Genomic DNA, 13,257 nt, shown 5'->3' on the forward strand with positions numbered 1-13,257 from the left:
ATATAAATCAAATTAAAAAAAAAAAAAAACCAGGTTACTTCCTGGTTAAAAATCAGGAAGTAACAATGTCCGGGCGTGTGGGCGGAGCTCCATGGTGCCACCAGTACCGGTTCACCGAACCACATGCCACCGCTGCTAGCAGTTTGCCCAAACCAGTGCGAACCGGTAGCATTTCACCCCTGGCTCAGAGGGTTGCTGCTGTGGGGAAAATAGGAGGAGGGAAGGTGTTCTTTGTAAAAATAATAATGGCAGGAAATAAATAAATAAACAAACTGATAAATAAATAGTAAAAGATTAACATAATAAAAATTGCAATTATACAGCAATTTACACATATTTTGTTTTTTTAATTCTGAACTCCATCAATTTTATTTATTTACACACACACACAATTTACATACACATATTCATATGTGTATGTATGTATGTATGTATGTATGTATACACACACATTTACATCTACATATGAATGTGTGTGTGTGCGTGTACAGATAGATTAATGATAAAATAGATAGATAGGTAGATAGGTAGGGAGGGAGGGAGGTAGATAGGTAGATAAATATAGATAGCAATAGCACTTAGACTTATATACCACTTTACAATGCTTTACAGACATCTCTAAAGCCCTCTGTAAATTTTACAGAGTCAGCCTATTGCCACCAACAATCTAGGTCCTCATTTTACCAACCTCAGAAGGGTGGAAGGCTGAATCAACCTTGAGCTGGTGAGAATCGAACTACCGAACTACAGGCAACCGGCAGGCAGCAAAAGTAGCCTGCAGTCTTGCATTCTAACCACTGCACCACCACATACACACACACACACAAATCATTATATACACAAACACAGATATACAGTGTATGTGTGTGTGTGTATGTATAAATAATAAGACCTATTTTATTATTATTATTATCTCCTCTATCTCGCCATACTCTTGCTCCATCTCTGGCTATTACAGCTGGATTTGCCAAGACTGATGGTAGGAAAAAGATATATGGAATGGCAACACAAATAGCGCCAACTTTCTGAAGTGTCAATGGATCATGAAGAGCTTTGCTCTGGAGGGTTCTTTCTTGTGAGTTCTACAATTAACATACTTTACTCTTCTTCTATAATATTGTAATGTAAAAATATTCAACCAAATAGCCAATTATGGTCAATATATATGATTTTTCTCTTCTTCCTTTCAAACTCTTTCCTCGATCTATGCTCACCAATCCATACTTCAACAAATGAAGTGTATATAGGTATAGCTTCGCATATATATGGTTCAAGAGCTGGATGAAAGAAAGCCCATATTCTCCATAATTCAGAAGTGAATTACAACCAAGATTTACGGGTTGAAGACTAAATTTGGATTTTTACATCCAGCAGAGTAAGTTAATTTAGAATAGTAATGCCATTAACTCCCAAGTATTTTAACTCCAAGTATTTTAAAAAAAGAATCTACTAAGAACCTTCTTGTTTTAATTATGCACCCATTGCTGAATGTTGATGAAGATTTTCAATCATCCAGGTAGAAGTTGAGTCATGACAACTAGAATTCTTTTCTTTTTGGGTCTGAGACATTTTGCTGCTCATCCAAGTAGCTTCTTCTTCCTTCCAAGTAGGAAGAAGCTACCATATTTTTCAGAGTATAAGACGCACCACAGTATAAGAAGCACCTTAGTTTTTGGGGAAGAAAATAAGAAAAAAACTGATTGGTGGGTGGATCGGCCTCCTGGAATACCCCCAATCAGCTGTTCCCAGAGGTGAATTTTACCAACAGATTCATTGGTTGTGAGCTCTGTGCCTTGCTTTTTTTCCTACCTCTGAAACTTCTGAAACAGAGCTTCAGAGCTTTTTTTTCTGAAGCTCTGTTTCGGAGGCTTTTTTTCTGAAACTTCGTTTCAGAGGCTTTTTTTCCCTGAAGCTCTGTTTCGGAGGCTTTTTTTCTGAAGCTTCCTTTCAAAGGCTTTTTTTTCCTGAAGCTCTGTTTCGGAGGCCTTTTTTCTGAAGCTTTCTTTCAGAGGCTTTTTTCAGCCTCTGAAACCTCCGTTTGGGAGACTGGGTGGGGCTACATTCAGAGTATAAGATGCACCCAGATTTTCAGCCTCTTTTTTTGGGGAAAAAGTGTGTTTTATACTCCGAAAAATATGCTACTTGGAAAAGTAACAGTGAAATGTTTCAAATAAAAAAGAAAAGAAAAGAATTCCAGTTGCCATGACTCAACTTGCAGAAACCCATCGGTGAAGTGAAGGGCTAGTTGGACATGTTTGGGAGGATTGTAAATTTACTTCCAAGGTTGAGAGCAATCTCTGCTTTTCAATCTTCTCTTGCCTGCCTTAACTGATGGAGCCTGAAGTCATAACCATTTGGTAGCTGTCCACTTTTGTTCTTCACCAGGACTTATTTTGCTGAAACATTAAAAAAAAAAAAACTATTTACAAGTTTGATAATGTTGTTGTTGTTAGTTGCAAAGTCGTGTCCGACCCATCGCGACCCCATGGACAACTTTCCTCCAGGCCTTCCTGTCCTCTACCATCCCCAGAGACCATTTAAGCTCACGCCTATTGCTTCAGTGACTCCATCCAGTCACCTCGTTCTCTGTCATCCCATTCTTCTTCTGCCCTCAATCGTTCCCAGCATTAGGCTCTTCTCCAGTGAGTCCTTCCTTCTCATTAGGTGGCCAAAGTATTTGAGTTTCATCTTCAAGATCTGGCCTTCTAAAGAGCAGTCAGGGTTGATCTCCTCTAGGACTACAGTAACTGGTTTGATTGCCTTGCAGTCCAAGGGACTCGCAGGAGTCTTCTCCAGCACCATAGTTCAAAGGCCTCAATTTTTTGACGCTCAGCCTTCTTTATGATCCAACTTTCACAGCCATACATTGCAACTGGGAAAACCATAGCCCTGACTATATGCACTTTTGTTGGCAGGGTGATGTCTCTGCTTTTTAGTATGCTGTCTAACTTTGCCATAGCTTTCCTCCACAGGAACAAGTGTCTTTTAATTTCTTGCCTGTAGTCCCCATGTGCAGTGATCTTGGAGCCCAGGAAAATAAAATCTGTTACTACCTCTATTTCTTCCCCATCTATTTTCCAGGAATTGAGGGGGCCAGTTGCCATCATCTTAGTTTTCTTAATGTTGAGTTTCAAGCCAACTTTTGCACTCTCCTCCTTCACCTGCATCAGAAGGCTCTTTAGTTCCTCTTCATTTTCTGCCATTAGAGTGGTATCATCTGCAAATCTGAGGTTGTTGATATTTCTCCCGGCACTCTAGTTAAAACTATTCAACTGACTTATTTCTCCCGTGGAGAAGAATTTTGTTTACATTTGATATGCTCCCATTGTATTACCAAAATATGACCGTGGAATGAAGTAGCGAAGCCCATTATCTTCTTCAGATTTGTTTGTTTCCCCTTATCTTCAATTTCAGCTTCCCAACAAAGTGCTTGTTTCACAGAATAATAATGGTGGTTTGAGGTTTGAATGTTGCCTCTTCAGATCAAGGCAATCCCCTGCCTTGTCTGCAATTAACTTTATAGGAACTTTACATGCTGTGTTAACTAGTGATAAAGCTTTCCCAAACTGTAATGGTTTGAAAGAGGGCAATTAAATTGCTAGTTCTTTTGAACCGAAGTCTCCATTTCCTTGTCCTCCATCTGGCTAACAGCCTTCAGGCGGACAAGAAGATGTCACACCAGTCACAAAAAGCTTCCATTACAATAACACTTCCACAAGGCCTGCACTGTTGATGATCAGGAATTCCATTACGGCAACACAAGTTGCTCTCTTTTTTAAACATATTAGCTCCATGGGCATCACATAGACAAATGAAATCAGCCAAACATAGACAGCCAAAGCAATGAAGGAGAAACTTGACACTCTCCCTGCTGTCTCTTCCTACTGTTTTCATCAGGCAGTTCAAGAGGAATCCATGTTCTCACTAATAGCAACTCTGTTCCTTTTCGGCTTTGGGCCACGTCTGTCAGTAATAAACCCCCTACCTTATATTTAAGCAAATGCAGATGAACAGGGGAGAGAGATTTTTTTTTGTTTATTTTCATGAAGAACAAAGCTGAAACAAAAATTAAACTAATGTTGGGTGGGTATGTGTCTTTGAAGAAAAATAAATAAATCCAGCTGGCAGCTCGATGTATTTGTATTTCATATTTTTTCAAGAGCCCAATGAGTATTTAAATGGTTTTTATTCTGGCCCATCTCCTTCTGAAATGGTATTATGTGTTGTGGTCCGCCAGCAGCCTGCGGAGCTGGCAGAAGAGTCAGATAGTGAGGAGGCTGGGGAGGACAATGGGCCAATCCTGGAGTCTGGGGAAGGCCCGGACGAGGGTTCTGCATTCGAGGCAGAGATGGGGCCAGGGCCATCTGGGAGTGATGCACGGACTCCGGAGCCCCCAGAGTCGGACAGCAGAGAGGCAGAGGAACAGAAGAAGCCTGTTCCTAGTGCACGCGTGCGCAGACCTGCCAGAAGGCAAGAGCAGCTAAAGCAAAAGAGATGACCCAGGAGATGATTGGCCCCTACCATAAGGTTTAAAAGAGAAACAAAGGCACTTGGGGCCTTTTGCAGGAAAGTAGCATTGCTAACTCTGTTTCCAGTTGGGTCTCTTGTTTGTTTCTGAACTTTGTGGGGCTTTGCCAAGTAAGGCCTTTGACTGGGTGTCAAAGAAGATAAAGGTTGGTGATTATCCTGAAGGACTTCTTCCGGAAGGACTTGTTTTGCAACTAATTGGGACTCAGCTGGGAATGAAAGTAATTCTCAGCTGTTACAATAAAATAGGTTTGTTTGGTACTAATTGTGCCTTGTAATGACTCAGTAAGCCTAGGTCACAACATTATGTACAAAGAATGGTTGCAGGAATTGGGTTTGTTTAGTCTAGAGAAAAGAAGAACTGGGGTGGGGGGATCCATTATTTGGGGGGCTGCCATGAAGAAGGGGGGGGTCAACCTATTTTCAAGACCATCAGAAGGCAAGAAAAGAAACAATGGAGCAAAACTAGTCAAGGAGAGAAGCAACCTAGAACTAAGGAGAAATTTCCTAACAGTGAGAATAGTTAATCCATGGAATGGTTTGCCTTTGGGAGTTTGTGGGTGTTCCATCACTGGAGGCTTTTAAGAAGAGACTGGACAGTCACTTGTCTGGAATGATATAGGGCCATGATGGCGAACCTATGGCATGCGTGTTCGAAGTGGCATGTGGAGTCATGTCACCTGGCACTCGCAGCGTCACCCATTCCTCTTCCGTGTTTCTGGCATGCATGCACACGCGATGATCAGCTGGCCTTTTTGCATGCGGAAGTGCTGGAAACTAGAAGAGCTGGTCTTAAATTTTCCTGCATGAGCATGTGTGCTGGCCAACTGATCGCCACCTGTGCATGCGCGCCAGAAACCCGGAAGAGTAGCTGGTTGAAACCGGAAGTTCATTTTTGGGCACTCGTATGTGCCCTGGGCAGCTCCTCTTTGTTGCGGCCCAGATGCCTGTGCGCACTCCCTTTTCGGCACTCGGTGCTGAAAAGGTTTGCCATCACTGATATGGGGTCTCACTGGAGCTGAGGGGTAGGGAGAGGAGGGAATAGAAATAGCTGGAGTTTGTAGTCAAAATAAAATACTTTTGGGAACCAAGGACATTCTCACACCCGGACTGTGGAAGGAGAAGCGAGGTCACCAGGCAACCAGACAGTGTCTTGATTGGACCATGTGACTGATTGTTTGGGGTTGTGAGAAAACTTTCTCTTTTAATTAGGTGAAAACTGCGGGAACCTTCAGAGTCAGTTTTCACCAGATTTATGCCAATATGATATCTCCAATTAAGCTATTCTTTGAGGAATTCATCTGCCTCAGAGTTTTGCTTGTTAGGGGTCTATTATTTGGAACCCTGACACTGAGAGTGATTGACTCCATGCCTGAGGCAGGACTAGAATTCACAAGTCTTTTGGTGATTGGCTCAAAGTCGCCCAGCTGATTTTCATGCCTAAGGCAGGATTGGAACTCACTGTCTCCCAGTTTCTAGCCTGGGAAGGACTTGGATAAAAAGAAATAAATTTTACTTTCAAAATCACAAGATGTAAAAATTCCAGTTGATTCAACATTGACCCAATCTCACAGTCACTACTATGTTCATTTTTTTTTTAAAAAAAGTACATATTATTATAATTTGTGTTTTGGAAGAATTCAGACAAAGTCACTGCAGATAAAAACAATGAGGTGAATCAGGAGGTTGGAAAGAGAGACTGATGCAGTAGTGGAATTCAAATCCCGGCGGTACCAGTTCACTATTGGTAGCGTGCGGGCGCAGGCACGCACTATGCGAGCACGCAGCACTTCTGCGCATGCACAGAGTTTTTTTGATGACAACTGGGCAGGTGTGCAGAACCTCCCCCCGCCACCACTACTGATTTACCTGAACCGGGGCGAACTAGGAACAACCCACCACTTGATTGCTGGCTGAGGTAAAATACGAGAGCATGCTATTGTCTCAAAGTACAAGCCACAAAAGAACAGTCTGAAATTCTAGGAGAGAAAAATGGAAATGTTGAATGTTACCCCAAAAAAAATCCTTAAAGGAAGACGTTTGACAGAGGAGCCAATTACTGAAAAAAAAGGGCTCCCTTCAATGGATGTCTCCAAGCTGAAGTTACACCGCCATCTGTTAAGAACGTTTTAATTTGGATTCCAACATTGAGCCTGGATGTTGGACTCGGAGGGGTAAGCAGCCCTTTCCAACGTTAGGATTTTGTGATAAATAAAAAGAGAGAGTGTGTCTAGCCTGTGTATAAGGCATCTCCTTTGAAAGAGACTTCTGCTTCTCAAGGCTTGTCACTCTGTTCTTTTTCACAGTCGAAGCAAAGCTTATTTGGGGGCCAGTGAGACGAGAGCTTCTTGGCGTTAATAGGGGTGAAGATTTAGTTTGCAGAGCTGATAGTTCCTTCAGCAGTGTCTGCTGCCGCAGCCAACCCATCTGCTTCTACTACTTCTACAAAACAGCAGGTTTCACATATTTCTGATAAAATGAATGCAGAAACAGAGCTCCTTTTCACGGAAAAGATACCCTTAGCAGATTTGCAAGCAGATTTTAAATGAATGTAGGGAAAAAAGTTCCCCGCCATGCGTGCATGTATATATATATATATTTTGGGGGGTTGTTGTTGTTGTTTGAAGAATTGACTTTGTTAAAGAACAAGAGAAATGGAGGGAGGGGGGATGGTTTCACAGGTTTGCTTCTTCCAACAGTTATTTGTTCGGCTGTTCCAAAATAGCACCGAAGCTCTTCATCTTCCCGTGAAATTTATGCTAACTATTTTTCTAATGTTGGAAGTCTTGATCCTGCAGAGTTTGATGTTGAACGAGTTCTCCTTTTAAAACAAAGAAAGTTGTGGCATCTTCACGACCTTTCAGTGGCTGCATTCAGTAATATTTGGGGAGAAATGTTTCTCAAATTTTGATGAAAGCTCAACTTCATCAAGAGTCTGTCTGTCTGTCTGTCTGTCTGTCTATCTATCCATCCATCCATCCATCCATCCATCCATCCATCCATCCATCCATTCATCCAGTGGTGGGTTCCTCCCGGTTCGGCCCGGTTCGGCCAAGCTGGTAGCGGTGATGATATGATGTCACCGAACCGGTTCTCTTTGTTCAGGAACTGCTCCCCCCCCGCGTTATTCTTACCTTTTATTTGGCCCCACCCCCAATCTATTCGCTGCCTCCTGAGTCCCAGCTGATCGGCTAGAAGAAAAAAATGGTTTAAACTCTTGCCGCGGGGCTTCAAAGGGCCACCCTACAGCTGATCAGTGTTAAAAGGCAGTGTGGTGGTAGACCAATGCGCTCGAAAAACAAATGGGTAAACCAGTACAGCTCTGCAAGCAGTGAAAAGCCTGGTAGACCAGTACCACTGCTAAATCCTAAAGAATTGTCACATGACCATCAAACCACATCCACAAAATAAGCCACACCCATAGAACCAGTAGTAAAAAATTTTAGAACCCACCCCTGTATCTATCTATCTATCAATCAACTAAATCTCCTTCCAACTGAGTGTTTCAAAGGAGAAATGTCTTGACAGTGAGGACAACTGATCAGTGGGATGGCTTGCCAGCAGAGGTTGTGGATGCTCCATCACTGGAGGTTTTTAAGAAGAGATTGGACAGACATTTGTTCCGTTTGGTATAGGGCAGGGGTGTCAAACTGGCGGTCTGCGCGCTGGATGCATCACGTGCAGGCCACGCCCAGCCCAGCTCCACAAAGGGAAAAAACATAGTGATATGTCACGTGACAGCAATGTGACACCATGAGTTTGACACTCGTGGTATAGGGTCTCCTGCTCAAGTAGGGCATTGGACAAGAAGACCTCCAAGTGCTGCTCCAACTCTGTCCTTCTGTATTCTGTATACTGTATTGTATTCTGTATTCAGAGTTTGATACCTTGCAACTTCATGGATTTTATGTCAACATTGGGTTTTTTGGAAAATACCGAACGTTGACTAGTAATTATCAACTTTCATTGATCTAGAAACCTAAGTAAGATCAGCACTAGTTAGGATTTGGCTGGAGACTATTTGAGAAATCTAGAATTCTAGATTTGATTAGGAAGTTCTAGATTGGTCTAGGACAGGGGTCTGCAACCTTAAATACTCAAAGAGCCATTTGGACCCGTTTCCCACAGAAAAGAAAACACCAGGAGCCATAAAACCTGGGTGGGCGTGGCCAACTCGATGTCACTCACTTCCACCAGTCACATGACACCCCCCCCCAAGCCATGCCTACCCAGCCAGTCATTAGGTCAGAGAACCAGTTGTTAAAAAACACCGGGAACCACAAAATCATTTTGACATCTCTCTCTCTCTCCTCTCTCCCCCACTCTCTCTCTCTCTCTATGTCTCTCCCTCTCTCTCTGTACCTCTCTGTCTCTGCCCTGGCTGCTTCTCCATCCTCCGCCGTCGCCCTTACCTTCTTAGGCAGAGGAGACGAGTGACTGGGAGGGGAGGGCGAGGGGCGGGGCCAGCCAATGGTGGGATCACGTGACAGGGAGCCACAGCAGAGGGCCCAAAGAGCCGCATGTGGCTCCGGACCCACAGGTTGCTGACCCCTGGTCTAGGAAGTAGTATGCAGTACATCAGAATAAAAAGTGACAAAGAAGATTTCTGGAGTCACATAAGAAAAAAAGAACTCAGTCTGACTTAAAGGCAACATTGCTTTGAATGTAAATCAAATGTAAATGTAAATGTAAATATTGGTGAAACTAATGTATTAGAGATGGTGGGGACTTAAAATTAGGACCCATCCTTAGTAAATAGCAGCCACGAAAGGTTGCAGTCTCATGACATTCAGAGATAATAAAGGCTGCAGTTATTTGCATAGCTTTTGTAGGTACAGACAAAGTTTGGGTGATGAACATTCCTGTAGATGGTTAGAAAGATTTGTTACAAGGCAAGGGGATAAAACCAGAAGGGTAAAACCAAGTACCATCCTGATGAAGTGTTCCTCCTGCAAAGTATTTGTTTCTTGTTATTTTACTACCTGCAATCTATAACCTTTATTTTCTTACTTTGGCCTCATCCCAAATAACAATGAAAAATTCTCTACAGGTAGGTCATTTCTTCAAGTCTTCGGAATACCACTGGCCAGATGTGTCTCAAAGACCCCGTAAGATGTCCAGGTCTGTTCTAGACAAGTAGACAGACAGACAGACAGGCATCAATGCCAAGGTTCAAGTCTTCTGTTGATTTTGGCCACCCGTCCATTTCAAGTGATTGGAGGCCAGTTATTTCTTTGTATTCTTACTATAAACTACGTATCTCAGTGGTGGGTTGCCCCCGGTTTGGTCCGGTTCTATAGAACCGGTAGTAAAACTGATGGGAGGCTCAGCTCACGCACCACAACATCATCACGGGTGATCTGCGCAAGCGCGCACGCTCCTATTGCAAACTGGTAGTAAAGGTAAGTAGAACCCACCCCTGATGTGTCTGGTCTGACCATGAAAGTTATCTTATTTCGGGGCCACAAGGAAAGAAAGCTTTGGCTGATATTCAGAGTTTATAAAGATTTGACAAAGAATTTCATACGTTTAGCTCTGATAGTTACTAAACACACCCACATTACTTTCTTGGCAACTATATGGAAGTAGCTTGCCAGTGTCTTCTCCTGCTCATCTTCCATTTCCCTGCTTACGTTTCTGAGATCACCACATATAGTAAGCAGGATGAACAGGAAGTAGAAAAATATTGTTTCCAGGTGAGACTAGAAAGGCAAAAAAACCTGGAAAGGAATCTTTACATTGCTTTCTCCTGCTTCTTATACAATTCAGAAAGTAAATACATCCATACACATCCATACCTTTCCTAAGATGTATTGCTAAAGGCAATAATTCATGTTTATTGGCCAAGACAGGAGCTCCATTTCCTCCCAAATGAGAAACATATTGGAAGATAACAAAGTCTTTAGCATCAAGAAAAGGGCAAATCGGTTGATGGATCTGAATGTCTTTCTAATTCCTTTAATTGCTAAATACATTTTAAATTGCAGAAGAAGCATTCAAAAGCTATAATGGCTGTGGATTATGAAAAAAATAAAAGGGGGGGGGAGAAAAAAAGAATTACCCTTCTCTTTTGATCCTATGTGAAAAGAGGACAGGGCTTATATTTTGTGAAGGGGAAATTTCAGTCTGTTTTCCCACAAAAGGCAACATGTCCTTAGCAATAAATCAGATTTGATGCTGTTCTCTGGATTGTCCAGATCATTAAGCTGACTGCAGATGGCAACTCAAGTGAATAGAGATATCAAGTTATCAAATTGTCTCTAATATGATATATGAGCAGTCTAGTGCTTGCTTGTCTTACTACAGGAATGAATCAGCTGGCAAACAACAGAAGATCTGATTACAGGTGGATCGCAAATATTCTTGAATAAACTAAATTCCCCCTCCCCCCCCCTTTTTTTTACTTTTCTTAAAAAATTATCCAGTGCTACTAGAAGACTGGTGAAAATTGGGATTGAACACTGTGCACTGAATATTTCCATGAAAAAAAATATTTGTAGACTGTTGTATTGCTATCTGTTTATTGTGCTTTTACACTGAGCAGGCAGCTGTCGTAAACCATATTTCTAATTTACAAACACACATTTGGTTTGGAAAAAAATAAGAAGTGAAAGAGGATTCCTGAAAAGAGGTATATTTTTACTAGCTTGATCTAGTAAACATTTACTGTATACATTTACTACTTTAACCAAGCATCTTTTCTCTTTGCATGCAAAGCACAGCCTAAAGTTACTTGAAATTACAGTTATTTCTCTCCAAAAAGGTCTGAGGGAATAAACCTAAGTGCTTGCACTCTCCAATCCCGGATACCAAAGGTAATTTCCTTTCTAATCCATGAGCCAAGAACGGTAGGAAAATTACAAATTCCAGTCTTTGAAAGCCCCACTTTTTATTTTGTCTTTCCTTGGCTATCAATTCCCTATTTCCAACTTCTAATTAATGGTTTTTACTCCCAGTGGCTCCCTTTGGAGGAGAGAGAGAAGGGATATTATAAACCACCGTGAAAGTCTTCACATAATGAGAAATGGAATTACAAAAATAAACTTTAAACAATGCCTCTTGAATCTGGCCTCTAATTTTGAGCTGTTAAACACACAGACATATAAATACACATTGTTTTCAGACTCCTAAATCTGGATATAGGGGGTATGTCTGGTGGTAAATGTGAGAGAGATAAAAAAAATCTGCAAGATGAAGTTTCAATGAAAATCTGATTCTTAACAATCTTTTTTCATCTCTCATTCTATCCATGCAATTTTGTTTAAGTATTGACTCAAAAGCTGTGAATAACAGAAAGGAAACTTATGAATGTAATAGCATGCCCTTTTATCTAAATGTTTTCCATATACGCTTTTGACCTTCACGAGGGCATGGGTTACATTACACATACCCTGTTAAATCCCCATCTAACTATAAAAATCAATGAGTTACCTGCTAGAGGATATTTATAGTCTAATCCAGTATTTCTCAACCTTAGACATTTTAAGGCATCCATACTTCAACCCCCAGAATTTTCTAGCCAAGAATTTGGGCTGTGAAAGGGCTGTGAAAATATTTACAGACCCCTCACATCCTGGACATAAATTGTTTCAACTCCAACCTCAAAAAGACGCTATAGACCACTGCACACCAGAACAATTAGACACAAGAACAGCTTTTTTCCCCGAATGCCATCACTCTGCTAACAAATAATTCCCTCAACACTGTCAAACTATTCACTAAGTCTGCATTACTATTACTATTAATCTTCTCACCCATCTCCTCCCACTTATGACTTCATGACTGTAACTTTGTTGCTTGTATCCTTACGATTTATATTGACATTGTTTCCTAGTATGATTTGATTGCTTATTTGTACCCTATGACTATCATTAAATGTTCTACCTTATGATTCTTGATGAAAGTATCTTGTCTTTATGTACACTGAGAGCATATGCATCAAAGACAAATTCTTTGTGTGTCCAATCACACTTGGCCAATAAAGAATCTGATTCGATTCTATTCCTATTCCTATTCCTATTCCTATTCCTATTCCTATTCCTATTCCCATTCCCATTCCCATTCCCATTCCCATTCCCATTCCCATTCCCATTCCCATTCCATTATTTTGGAGGATGCAGTCCACCATATTTTAAAGTGAGCAAGGTTGAGAAATATTGACCTAATCCAGGGATGTCAAACTCAATTTCATTGAGGGCCGCATCAGGGTTGTGTTTGACCTTGGGAGGCTGGGGTGGGCGTGGCCAGGGTGGGCATGGCCAGCTCAACATCACTCATGTCAGAGGTGCCTCTGGTGGCCCAAGAGCTCTGCCAGCGAAAATAGGCTCCCAAGCTCCATTTTCAGCTGCAACCCTCTGCCAGCAAAAATGGAGCTTTGTGTGTGTGGGGGGGGGGGGCTGCACGTAGCCCTCCAGAGCTCTGTTTTCACTGGCAGAGGCACTGTGGGCCAGTCCTTTGCTGTTTCCAGGGCAGCCCCACAGGCCAGATTTAAGCACCCCGGGCCTTAAATTTGACACTCCTGATCTAAGCTGTTTCCCTAAGATAATTTAGTCTGAGTTCCTTAGAATACAATTAGGAATTTAAAAAATGTAGGGTACACATAAATAGATCTGTTCATTATCTTTTGTTCACCTGCTCACTTTTATTCTTTACAAAAAAAAAAAAAAACCCAACCAATCTGGAATACAGGTCTCAGTCTATATTCTAGGATGTCCTATTGCATTTCGGTGA

The 13,257-nt window shown here is 41.8% G+C and overlaps 1 protein-coding gene across 4 annotated transcripts in view; it reads right to left on the bottom strand.

Annotated features, from left to right (window-relative positions):
- The window catches only part of CDH4 (cadherin 4), a 1,168,269-nt gene that overhangs the window by 881,937 nt on the left and 273,075 nt on the right, over positions 1–13,257 (bottom strand). The window lies entirely within an intron of this gene.

The sequence above is a fragment of the Pantherophis guttatus genome, chromosome 3, assembly GCF_059756535.1.
Source record: "Pantherophis guttatus breed Tessera chromosome 3, ASM5975653v1, whole genome shotgun sequence".
NCBI classification, from domain to species: domain Eukaryota; kingdom Metazoa; phylum Chordata; class Lepidosauria; order Squamata; family Colubridae; genus Pantherophis; species Pantherophis guttatus.